Source organism: Mangifera indica, chromosome 1 (assembly GCF_011075055.1).
Source record: "Mangifera indica cultivar Alphonso chromosome 1, CATAS_Mindica_2.1, whole genome shotgun sequence".
NCBI lineage: Eukaryota > Viridiplantae > Streptophyta > Magnoliopsida > Sapindales > Anacardiaceae > Mangifera > Mangifera indica.
In genome coordinates, this window is record NC_058137.1 from 8837022 (window position 1) to 8851475 (window position 14454).

The following is a 14454-nucleotide window of genomic DNA, read 5'->3' on the forward strand; positions in this document are numbered from 1 at the left end:
TGTTTTTTCAATGATTGATTTAATTTCTCAGTTCGAAACCTCAGCTTGTCCTCTGGTTTGTGGATGGTACGTCGTAGCAATCTTATGTGTTACACCATATTTTTTTAGCAGCGCCTCCACTATTCGGTTACAAAAATGTTTCCCTTGATCACTAATTAGAGTCTTTAAAATGTCGAACCTACTGAATATGTTAGATTTAAGGAAACCTGAAACAACTTTAGAGTCATCAGTTCGGGTAGCTTTCACTTCTACCCATTTTAAGACATAATCAACTACTAATAAAATATAGACGTAACCAAACGAAGATGGAAAAGGCCCCATGAAATCAATACCCCAAACATAAAAATTTCACAAACTAAAATAGGAGTTTGAGGCGTAACCAAATGAAGATGGAAAATGCCTCATGAAATCAATACCCCAAACATCAAAAATTTCACAAACTAAAAGAGGAGTTTGAGGCATTTCATTTTTCTGCGAAATATTACCTATTTTCTAACAGCGTTCACAAGATTTACAAAAAGAGTATATGTTTCGAAATAAAGTTGGCCAGAAAAATCCATAATCCAGAATTTTTCTAGCTATCCTTTTTGCTCCAAAATGGCCTCCACAAGCATACGAATGGCAGAAGGTAATAATAGAAGAAATTTCAGTTTTAGGTACACACATTCTTATAATTTGATCAGCGCAATGTTTCCATAGATACGGATCATCCCATATGTAATATTTTGCATCATTTTTTAGTTTGTCTCTTTGAGCCTTAGATAAATTAGTTGGCAGTATGTTAGTAACCAAATAATTCACCATGTTTACGTACCAGGGCAGCCTGCAGCTTGCTGAAAATAATTGCTCCTGCAGATTTTGCTCTGTTTTTACATGAACCAGACGGCTTAAATGGTCAGCAACACGATTCTCTTGTCCAGCTTTATCCTTGATCTCTATGTCAAATTCACTCAGTAGCAAAATCGTATAAGCCTTGGTTTTACCTCCTTCTTTGTTATCAAGTACCTAAGGGCTGCATGATTAGAATAAATAACCACTTTAGTACCCAATAAATAAAAACGAAAATTTTCTAATGCAAAAACAACAGGCAAGAGTTCTTTTTCAGTGGTCGAATAATTTTTCTGCGTATCATTTAAGGTCATCGAGGCATAATATATAGCATGCGACACACTTCTAACTTGCTACCCCAAAACAACTCCTACGACGTAATCACTTGCGTCACACATTATTTCAAATAGGAGACTCCAATCAGGTGACTGGATTATTGGTACAGAAGTCAGCAGCTGCGTCAACTTGTCGAATGCATTTTTACAGCTTTCATCAAACTCGAAAGCCATCTTCTTTTGCAGCAACTTGCACAATGGCAATGCAATACGCGAAAAATCTTTAATGAAACATCAGTAAAAACTTGCATGGCTAAGGAAAGAATGAACTTCCCGCATACTAGTGGGGTAAGGTAAAGATTGACTAATATCAATTTTAACTTTATCTACCTCAATACCCCTAGCTGAAACTACATGCCCCAAAACTATTCCTTGCTCAACCATAAAATGACATTTTTCAAAATTTAAAACAAGGTTAGTTTCAATACATCTTTGTAAAACAAGTGTGGGATTGTGCAAACAATTATCAAATGAGTCCCCATGAACAGTAAAATTGTCCATAAAAATTTCTATAATGTGCTCAACATAATCTGAAAATATACTCACTATACACCTTTGAAAAGTAGCTGACACATTACAAACTCTGAATGGCATTCGTCGATATGCAAAAGTTCCAAATGGGCATGTGAAAGTCGTCTTCTCTTAATCTTCTAGAGCAATTGCAATCTGAAAATATCCTGAAAAACCATCTAGAAAGCAATAGTAAGCTCAACCAGCTAGTCTTTCCAACATTTGATCAATAAATGACAACGGAAAGTGATCTTTACGGGTTACCAAATTTAATTTCCTATAATCTATACAAACCCACCATCCATTCTGAACTCAAATAGGCACCAATTCATTATTCTGATTTTTTACCACTGTGATATCGGTCTTCTTCGATACAACTTGAACAGGGTTGACCCATTCGCTGTCTGAAATTGGATAAATCATTCCGGCTTGAAGCAATTTCAAAATTTCCTTCTTTACCACTTCCATCATTGGCAGATTCAGCCTCCTTTATGGCTATCAAATTGGTTTAGCTCTCTCTTCAAGACGAATTCGATGCATGCAAGTAGAGGGACTGATTCCTTTAATATCAACAATAGTCCATCCTATGGTTGTTTTATGCTTCTTCAGAATCTGTACCAGTTTTTCTTCTTGCTGCTCATTTAACTTGTTGGAAATAATCACTGATAAGGTCTCCCCATCTCCAAGATACACATATTTGAAGTGATTTGGAAGAAGTTTCAACTCCAGCGGGTGCCTGCAAAACAGAAGGTACCAATTTTTCATCAGGCACTGACAGCTCAATATAAGATAAATTACCTGTATTTTTCAGCTCTCTGCACTTATTCATCTCTGCCACTACATTCTGCACATCTGAAATTAATTTAGATTCATCTCTTTCTTTCAAAATATTTTCATGATTAGTTGTTTCCAACTCATCTACATCATTAAAAATTTTCTGCGCTAGAGAATCAATTAAATCAACTGAATACACAGTAAAATCCATATCAGGATATTTCATAACATCATAAATATTAAATTGGATAGTTTCACCATCAAACTCCATGGTCAGTGTGCCTTTATGAACATCAATTTTCGTTTTAGCTGTTTTCAGAAAGGGTCTTCTAAGCAAAATAGGTGCAGACTGGTCATTATTTTCCATGTCAAGAACATAAAAATCAATTGGAAAAATTAATTTATCATTAACCTGAACAAGAACATCTTCAATTAACCCTTTCGGATATGCATTCGATTTATCGGCCAACTGAATAACTACACTAGCAGAAAAATGGAATATGACATTACATTAATAGATGCTCCTAAATCTAACATGGCTTTTTCAATTTGTGTGCCTCCTATTGTGCAAGGGATGCAAAACATACCAAGATCTTTGCATTTTTCAGGAAGATTTTTTCGAATTATAGCTGAAACATTTCCTCCTACCTTTATTTTTTCATATCTTTTGAGTATTTGCTTCCTTTTCAATGTACACAACTCTTTTAAAAATTTAGCATAGCGAGGCACTTGTTTTATTGCATCAAACAATGGAATATTGACTTCACACATCTGAAAGGTCTTATATAAATCCACATTGCTTTCGTACTTCAGTTTTAAAGCTTCAGAAAAAGGTGGAACAGGTTTGTATTCGCTGAAAGAAAGATATTTACCTGTTGCTATCTTTTCGAAAGAATTATTTTCTGCTGTCGTTTCCTCTCTGTTTTCTGCTTGCTGTGTTGATTCAGGTGATTCTTTAATTGGCATTTCCAGCTCTTTTCCACTTCTCAGCACTATGGCACTGGCATTCTCCTTTGGGTGCACCACGGTTTGTGACGACAGTTTGCTTGAATTTTGTGCTTCCAACCTACTGATTACAGTAGCCATCTGACTCATTTGATTCTCCAGATTTTAAATGCTAGTTCTGGTTTCTTGTTGAAATTTCACAGTGTTAGTAGTCATAGTTTTAACAATATCCTCAAGAGATATACCTGAATTAGAATTTTGGGTTGGTTGCTACTGTCTAGGAATATAAGGTTGCTGGTATGGTTGAAAATTATTCGAAGGCTGATTCGCATTTGCATTCCCATAACAAAAATTAGGATGATCTCTCCAACCTGAGTTATAGGTATTCGAATAAGGATTATAATTATGATTTCGCTGCTGTTGTCCTAAAAATTCGCCTACTGCATTATCATGTTCAGAGTAGTCCTCCTGAAGTGTTGGGCACATATCAGTTGGATGTCCTCCCACTGAATAGATTCCGTAAATCTTTGTTGCCTCTATTTTTCCTATAGCCATTTGATGTACAAGAGTAGTTAGATCATCAAGTCGTCTTTCAAAAGAAGATACATTTACCTCATTGACACGCCGAGACGAATGGTCTAATCTATTCCCAAATTGTTGTGAATTTGACGTTATATTTGCAATTAAATTTTGGGCTGCTTCAGGTGTTTTGTCAGCCAATGCTCCACCACTCGCTACATCAATCATATTTCTCTCATTTGATAGAAGTCCTTCGTAGAAATATTGAATAAGCAGTTGGTCACTAATTTGGTGATGTAGGCAGCTCGCACAGAGTTTTTTAAAGTGCTCCCAATATTTGTATAAAGACTCTCCACTCTGCTACCTAATGCCACAGATTTCTTTCCTTATGCTGGCTGCTCTTGATGATAGAAAAAATTTCTGCAGAAATAATCTTTTCATCTCATGCCAAGTGGTGATACTTCCAACGGGTAGATAATACAACCAATCTTGTGCATCATCTTTAAAAAAAAAAGGGAAAAGCCCTTATCTTGATTTGTTCTTCGGTTATTCCATTCAATTTCATTCCGGTGCACACCACATGAAATTCTTTCAAATGTTTATGAGGATCTTCACCTGCAGAGCCATAAAAAATAGGTAAAAGATGGATTAGTCCAGATTTTAATTCAAATGTAGTATTAACATCTAAATTCGAAAAAGTAATGCAGTGTGGTTGTTGATTCAAATCTGGAGTAACAAGCTCTCTTAAAGTCCGATTTTCAACCATGTTTTCCTCTGTTTCGCAAGCAGATCTGTGTGCTTGCAGTCTCCTTTTTGCTTTTTCTCTCAGCCTTTTTGTAGTCTTTTCAATTTCTGGATCAAACTATAAACTAGTTTGTTTCGAAGATTGCGTAACGAACATACAAATTAAAAACTCCCCAGTAACGACGTCAAAATTTGGCACGTGTTGTCGTTGACACCTAAATTAAATCCAAAATTTCTACAACAAAGATGTAGTAAAGGAAAGTAGGGATCGTTCCCTCAAAGAGCTTTGATTAGTATGTCGTCACAAATAAATCGAAACAAAGAAATAAAAGAGGGGTTTTAAAGTGAATGCAAATTATAATGAAAAACAATAAATAAAAATTCAGTAAAATAATCTAAAAGGAATAAATCAATTTAACAAACCTTGGTTTTCGGTCACATCCACCATTGGAACTATGATTGATCATCAAAACAAAATATCAAATTAATTATTCAAATATTCGTTGTGGTATTAGATTTACCTGTCATTCCTTATGATTAGTTAACCAAAAACATGTATTCCAATTAACCCTTATTGATTAATAATTCGGATACGATCTCAAATGTAATTAAACAATAGCATTACGAATTAGAAAGACCAACGAAGCAAGACAACACAAACGTACGACGTTGCATTTAATCTAGTTGATTATTTTCCTAGGATTTATAGTTTCTGACGTAGCAAACGATAAACCTAGTTGCCACTTCGATTAGATGGATTGAACAATTACGGATTTAGCACCTAAACTAGCAATAAATTATATTAATTGATAAACTAATTGCGCACCTTAGAAATCAATCAACACAATCATGAAAAATAATTCAGAAAGATAATCAATACTCAAATAATTAAAAAGATGCATTACAGAACAAAATTAAATCTCATAATCATTGTAGTTCCATGGTTTCAGATCCCTTCAACCAAGAGAAATTATTCAGTCACTGTAGACCATGTTTTGCTCTCTAATTCTCTAATTACAATGGTTAATTATTCTCAAATAAAAATAAAAGTATATATATTATCTCCCTACTAAAAATCTGGAAATTGAAAGTCAGTCTTAATCTCCTAATCCAACCAAGCAAAGTGATACATTTCTTCCCAAACAGAAAGGAAAAGATATGTATATCCTTCCTCCAAAAATATCCTTCCTTATCCATCTCAATTAATCCTCTTTTCCAGCCAATAGTTATCCCTTTTCTAGGAAGCAAATCTTGATATTTTGTGGACCCTTGCAGTTGATATGGGCATCCAGTTTTTATTTTTGAATTCTGTTTTCATTTTTCACGTGCCCACGCCTAGTCAGCATCACGAAATTTCTAGATTAATAGATCTGCTCCAATTTTTCATCTTTTTGGCCTAGCTTACTCCAAAAATGCTCAAAGCTTCCTAAATGCAAAAAAATAAGTAATTCCATTAAATTGAATCAATTTTCGACACAACATAAAAGAATTATAAATCGAAATAATAACAATTAATGGCGTTATCAACCTGCACTCACTCTTTGCGTTAGCCTTGTAGAGGCATTCACACACAAAATTTTCTATATTCAAACTCTTAGGTGAAATCCTGGGTAAACTATTGTGATGGGCATAATCTTAGAGAACTAGTGTACGTGGATGAGATCACACATAATTAGTGTAAAAAGACATTATCTTTGTGAGTGAAACTTCAAGCGGGTTACTTGAAAAAATGGATGTAGGAGACTTGAAAGAGAAAACTCCAAACCATTATGAATTCTTGAACATTTTCTTTTCCTGATTCTCTTTACTTTATGCATTATATTTGTGTTGTATGTTTTTGATAAATGGTTGAGCATTGTTTATGCTTGCTAGCTTGAGTAAATTGTTGAAAATATTTGTTTCATTGAAATTTTGTTTAAAAGAATTAATTTGGCTTAATTTTTTAAATAATTCAACCCTCCTTTAGGATTATTAGCTATTTGAGGTTTTTCACCTCCGTATGGACTAATAAAGGTTATATGACATTGCAAGGCATGATGGACTTTTTGCAAAAGTCAAAGATGGTGGAGCCTACAATAGAGGCATTAATTACTAAACCTTGTATGTTTTTGGTTTGAATCCTTGAGCTTGGGCATTAATGAAATTGTGAACTTGCCTCCTTCTATTGTGATTTTTGTTCTTAGGGTGTTTGAAGTTCTTTCAACCTCTTTATACATATTTTGAAATTCTATACTAACCCTTATGGAAGAATAATATTGTCGTCTTTGTAAAGGATTAGAAGGGATTTACTCATATATATACCTTTGGTATGCATGTTATCTCAACTATAAGATCTATATGCTTCATAAACAATATTTGGGGATTTTCTTCAAGATTTTGGATGAATCATCACATATAGAGAAACAAATTATTTGACTTTCTTAGTAAGAGATATAAGCAACATCAATATTATCCTTTATGTCATAAGACATCCCATTGTTGACATTTATGAGCTTCATGATAATGTGCACAATATTCTGCCTTAAAGCCAATACATAGATACTCACTCAATAATTTCACTAATCCATCATATGTCATGATAGTTTGGATGATAATCTACTTTTATTTTCCTCCCATTCAATTCATGATGGTGTCCCCCGCTATCATCTATTGACTTTCATATCTAACTAACACAACAACATTCGATGTTTCAATCAACTTGCAGTTTGATTTATTTTAGAATAAATAATATATAAATTATGTCAAAATTTCCTTGCACACAAATTTTTCATATATCCCTAAACTTTCCTTAAAAAAATCTTATATTTACTGCCCTAAAATCTTACTAAACACTATTTAATTTTAAAATATTATAATTAGCCCTTTAATATGAAGAAACTATAAAACTCTTAAGGTTTCATGATATTAGCATATAGAAAATGCAAAAACATTAAGGATTTTTGTACACCTTCCAATTTCTAAATCTTACATTTATCCATTCAAATCTTTATAAATCTCTATTAAATTTAAAATCTTAAAATTAGTCCCACAATTCAAAGTTTAGCGTAATAGTATAAATATTAGCTTATACACTAAACTTTTGGAAAATCATTTGCTCTATATTTTGTACATACAACCTTGAATACACTAGTGAAGATTTTTTAAACTCTCTATATTTTAAAATATTGTACTTACCTCCAATTCAAAGATTATCATACCTAGAGGTGCAATTAAGCCAAATCAATCCAAGCCAAGTGGTGTTTGGCTCAAGATTAGATAAATGACATTAAAACAAAGATTAAGTTTGTTGAGCTAAAATGTTTTTGACTCAAACTTGAGTTTGAGGTAGAAACAACTAACTCAAATTTAACTCAAAAAACTAAATTTATATCTCATAAATTATATATTTATCAATTATCTCTAATATTCAAAGTCAAACACTAATATTTTAAGATTGCAAGTGCAAGATTTGAAATTTTTTAAGTTTATTGATATTTTACTCAAGTTGAGTCATGACCTTGTGAACTCATCATGCCAACCAAAAACAAGCTCGAGCTAGGCTTAAAAATAATCAAGTCAAACTTAACTAAACATGCATTGAGTTACAAACAACTCAGAAGCAGCTGAAATTGATTACATCTTTAAGACTACTAGTTTAAAGTTTAACATATATAATAAACATTTGAAAAATACAAAAAACTAAGTAAATCTTTTTTTCTTACAATATCATTAAAAAACATATACATATTGATCTTAATATTTGAATTTAATGATTTTTTTTCTTAAATTTATACATTATTTTAAGATTTTAAAGTTTTGGTTGAAGATTAAAGATTAGATCAAAATTGCATTTAATTAAATCATTTGACAATATTAGTTTCTTACTTTATTAATTAGTATTCCTTTAAAAATATGATTATTTTCATTAATACCCTACAAAAGAAACCATATTTTCTTTATGTCCGAAAAAATAAAAGTGTTGTAATTAACATGCATTTGAGTTCTATTACAAGCCTCTTACATTAAATAAGAAGATGAAACGAGAAACATATGTTATATAGATTATTGGTTTGAAAGTATGGTGTATGATAAGGTTGAATGAAGAGATAACTCAATTTTACATTCTTTCTATTATCTCCACTAGTTGACAAAACTAGTGCTTAGTCTTCATGTTGTTAGTGTTATCTGCAAGATTCAAACTTTTGGTCTCATATATGTCATTAAGACATATGCAAATTCTTAGAACTCTAAACAACAATTTGACAATAAAGGTCACATTTTGTTTGGTAGCATAACTATTGGGTAGCATAGTATAATTGTCTTATGTGATATCTGTTGGGCTTTTGGGTCCCTTCCTATATGGAGAAACTTAAATTTATTTAATGAAAAAGCCTAACCCACTATGTTCATAAATTAAGGCAAGTAAGAATCAATATATACATTTAAATAACACACTAAAGTCAAAAGAAAAGACAGAAGAAGAGAAAATATTGATTTGTTTTATAATGTGTCTGTAGTAGATTTTCACTGTCGGATTCCTCTAATATTTGTACTACTAGTAGAAGACACATCTTTCTTCATTCTGAATGATAAAGATCACGTTTAACTTTTCAAGTAAGCAATTATCTGTGTTGAAATGTGACTAGTTGTATGGTGTAGTTTTATTTAGATGGCTCTTAGAAAAATGTTTGTTCCTCTTTCTTCTACGTTAGATTGCTTTCCAGTTTTGATATAATTTTAGAAACATTTGGTGATATATATTAGATAGTGGAGATTTGTTTTTTATGCTTGTAACGTGGGATATAGGTTTTCATGTTTGCCATGATATTCCTTATTTTTTTTGTAGTTGTGTTATTGTTTTGTTTTGTTGCTTTGGAAAGTTATATACTCATTTGTAGGTTGAAAATAGTGTACTATTATTTTTGACATAGTGGATTGGTTTCTTTAGGCAAGGCCCTATGGTTTTACTCTTCACATTGAAAAGGTTTCCACGTTAAATTGTGGTATTCTTTTCTATTATATATTTTTTTGATTGTTTGGTGTGATAGAATTATATTTTGATTGATTGTTTACTACCACAGTTCAATCAAGAAGAGGAAAGTTTGATTTTTGGTCTTGTTAGTTTAATTGTTTTCTTCCTAACTAATGGTATCAGAGTCTTGGTTTCTGTTGTGATTGATTAACTTAATTGAATGATAGAGTTGAACTTCAATAAGATGATTTGTTTGAATGACACCAATTATCATATATGGAAAAATAAGATGAAAGATCTTTTGTTTGTGAAAATGTTGGATCTCATAGTATTTGCTTCTGAGAAGCTTGAGTCTAAGAGTGATTTAGAGTAGGCATTTGAGTATGAACAAATGTGTAATTACATGAAGCAATATGTTGATGATAATGTTTACAACCATATTTGAATTGAGACACATGATTGTTCTTTGTGGAATAAACTTGAATCATTATATGCTTCAAAATTGGTAATAACAAATTATTCTTTCTAAGAAGAAGATGCAATTTAAATATAGTGAAGGAGCCTTCATGGCATGAATGAGTTTCATGCCATGAATATTAAATTTGATGATGATAGCTGGGAAACTTTTTGTGTCACACTTATCAATTCAACTCCAAGTAAGGTTGTTTTCATATAATTTTTCATGGGTGTTATTTTAATTGTAGAGGTAAGAAGAAAGTTTCAGGGTTCATCATCACAATTAGATGTTCTGGTTTTCAAAAATAGTGGGAGAAATAAACAAAAAGATCAAACTTCTAAAGATAAAAGTCATAGTAAGTCAAGATCAAAATACAAGAATCTTGAGTGTGATCGTTGTGGCAAACAAAGGCATATCAAGAAATTTTGTTACAAGTGGAAAAAAGAGAACAAAGGCAACAAAGGTGATGATAGACAAAAAAAAATGCAAAGAATAATGATCAAATTGCTATTGTTGGGTCTGATGATCTCATTATTGTTTATGATGAGAATATGGTTAATGTTGCTTCCCAAGAGACTACATAGGTGATAGACAATGGTATTTTCTTTCATGTTACATCTCAGAATGAATTCTTCACATTTTATACTTTTGATAACTTTGACACATTAAGGATGGGCAATTATGGTCAAACACATGTTATTAATACAGGAGATGTTTGCTTGGAAACTAGTACTAGGACACGATTGATACTTAGGGATATGCAATATGTAGTTGAGATTTGTTATATTTGATTTCGACTGGTAAGTTTGATAATGAGGGTTATTGCCATACTTTTAGTAAGGATCAGTGGAAGTTTAGCATTAGTTTTCCTATTATGACTTATGGTAAGAAATCTTCTAGTTTATACTTGATGCAAGCTTCTATTGCTAAGGGCACAATGAATGGGGCAGAAGATGAAAATTTGTCAAGATTATGACATCAAAAGCTTAGTCACATGAGTGAAAAGGGGTTTGATTGTTTAGCAAAGAAAAATCTACTACTTAGAGTGAAAAGTCCAAGGTTAGATAGGCGTGCACATTGTTTGGTTAAGAAATAAATAAGAGTCTCGTTCAAGAGTCATCCACCCTCTAGGAAATCTGATTTGTTTAAGCTAGTACATTCAGATGTTTGTGTTCCATTGAAGGAAAAGTCATATGGTGGTGCATTGTATTTTGTCACCTTCGTTGATGATTGTTCGAGAAAGGTATGAGTTTTTTCTTTGAAGACAAAAGATCGAGTACTTGATGTGTTCAAACAGTTTCAAGTGTTAATAGAAAGACAAATAGGAAAGAAACTAAAATGCATCCGATCTTACAATAATAGTGAATATGAAGGTCTATTTGATGAGTATTACCGATTACAAGATATCAAACATTAAAAGACACCTCGAATGGCATGGCAGAAAGGATGAATAAAATAATGATTGAGAGGCTTAAATGTTTGCTTTCAGAGGCCAAGTTGCCACTGTTTTTTTTTTTTTTTGGGTGAAACTTTGAATACAATTGCACATATAATCAATCTATCTCTTACTGTTTCTTTGAAAGGTGATATCCCTAATAGAGTTTGGTTTGGCAAGGATGTTTCTTATGACCACTTGCATGTTTTTGGCTATAAGACATTTGTGCATGTTCCAAAAAAGAAAGATCAAAGTTAGATGCCAAGACTCGTCAATGCATATTTCTTGGTTATGGTCAAGATGAGTTTAGATACAAATTATATGATCTAGTTGAGAAAAAGTTTGTTAGAAGAAAAAATGTGATATTTGTTGAGTATCAAACTATTGAAGACATTGAGAAGGTAGACAATGTAGTTCCTCAAGACAATCACAAGCTAGTTAACGGGGATTCGACTACCTTAACATCTTTGCTTAGTTCAGGTATACTCATACAGATGATTTGGATGCTCTCATGGGTAATGTTGATTTGCAACATGCATTTATAGTTTCTCTAATTATTTCACTTTGAAAGTCAACTAGATAAAGGATATCATCTACAAAATATTCTTCTAGTAAGTATATGCCTCTTATTGATAGGGGAGAACCAGAATGTTATGAAGAGGCTACAAACAGTGAACAAAAGCATATTAGGTTGATGTCATGAATAATGAGATAAAATCCCTATATGACAACAACACATTTGAGTTAGTAAAGTTTCCTCAAGGTAAAAGAGCTTGAAGACTGGTTGAAGCAATATATAAATACTTCAGTTCTATGGTATAAAACTAGATTGGTTGTCAAAGGTTTTAGTCAAAAGAAAATGATTGATTTTGAGAAAATTTTCTCTTCAATTATGAAAATGTCTTGTATTAGAGTTGTTCTAAGTTTAGCTTTTAGTCTTGATTTGGGGATTGAGCAGTTGGATGCGAAGATGACTTTTCTTCATGGTAATTTGGAAGAAAAAAGTTATATGGAACAACCTAAAATTTTTCAAGCACTAAGAATAAATAACTATGTCTGCAAGTTGAAAAAGAGTTTATATGGCTTAAAGCAATTACCGAGACAGTGGTACAAGAAGTTTGATTCTGTTATAGAGGAGCAAGGCTTTGTAAAGACTACTTGTGATCATTATGTCTTTATGCAAAAAATTTCTGATAATGATTTTATCATATTATTGCTATATGTTAATGACATGTTAATTGTTGGTCATAGTACTTCTCGTATTGACAAGTTAAAGCATGAGTTAAGTAAGTCCTTTGCCATGAAAGACATAGGGCTAACAAAACAAATTCTTAGCATGTAGATAATTCATGATAGAAAAAGCAAGAAATTGTGGCTATCACAAAAGAGGTATATTAAGAAAATACTTTAGAGATTCAACATGGATAAGTTAAAGCCAATAAATACTATGTTTGCTACTTATTTTAAGTCAAGTACTAATCAAAGTCCTTCCACAAAGAAAGAAAAGAAGATATGTATAAAGTTCCTTATGTTTCAACAATTAGAAGTTTGATGTATGCAATGGTTTGCATATGTCCAAATATAATTCATGTTGTTGGTCTAGTAAGTCGGTTCCTTTCCAATCCTCGTAAGGAACATTAGAATTTAGTGAAGTGGATCATGAGATATTTTCAAGGTACTTCTGATTTGAAGCTTTGCTTTGGGAGTGGGAAGCTTATTCTTGTTGGGTATACAAATTCAGATATGGCAAAGGATATTAATTGTAGGAAATCTAATTCTAGTTATTTGATTACTTTCATAGGTGGAGCAGCATCTTGACAGTCAAGATTATAGAAATGTGTTTTATTGTCTATTACTAAGTTAGAATTTATCGCTATAACTGAAACATGTAAGGAGATGTTATGGATGTTGAGACTTTTGGAAAAGCTTGGTTTCACACAAAAGAGTATGTGTTGATTTGTGACAACCAAAGCACTATTCAACTTGGTAAGAATTTAACTTTTCATGTGAGATTGAAACACATTGATGTGAGATATCATTAGATATATAATGTTCTTAATGACAAGTTGATTGAATTTGAGAAAATTCATACTAATGATAATGGTTCCGACATGTTGACAAAGTCATTACCAAGAGGAAAGTTTGAGACTTGTCATATGATTATCGGATTAGCGTCTTCCTCTATATAGTCAGGAGGGGGCAAATTGTTTGGCTTTTAGGTCCTTTCCTATGTGGAAAAACCCAAATTTATTTAATAAAAAAGTCCAACCCATTTTGTTCATAAATTAGGGCAAATAAGAGTCAACATATACATATAAATAACACACTAAAGTCAAAAGAAAATAAACATAAGGAGAAAAATGTCATTTTAGTTTTTTAGTGTGCTTCGAGGGTAAATTTTCTTTTACTCTCCATTCCACCTTTTGATCACTCTGAGTTTTGGACAAATAGTAAAAGACTCATTTTTCTTCATTTTGAACGATAGAGATTGCATTTGTTTTTCAAGTAAACAGTTATCTATGTTGAAATATGACTAGTTGTTTAGTGCAAATATGTTTAGATGGCTCTTAGAAAACTATCTTTTTCTCTTTCGTCTATTGTTGGATTGCTCTCAAAGTTTGATAGTATTTTAAAAACATCTGATGCTATATTTTGGATCATGGCGATTTGTTTTTGATGTCTATAATGTAAGCTATAGGCTTTCAAATTTGTCGTGATATTACTTATTTTTCTATAGTTGTGTTATTGCTTTAGAGAGTTGTGTATTCATTCATTGATTGAAAACAATGTACTATTATTTTTTATGTAGTAGATTGGTTTATTTGAATAAGGCCTCGTGGTTTTACTCTTCACATTGAAGAGGTGTTCACGTTAAATTATGCTATTTTTTTCTACTATATTTGCTTTTGATTGTTTCGTATGATAGAATCATATTTTCATTGATTGTTTGCTACCA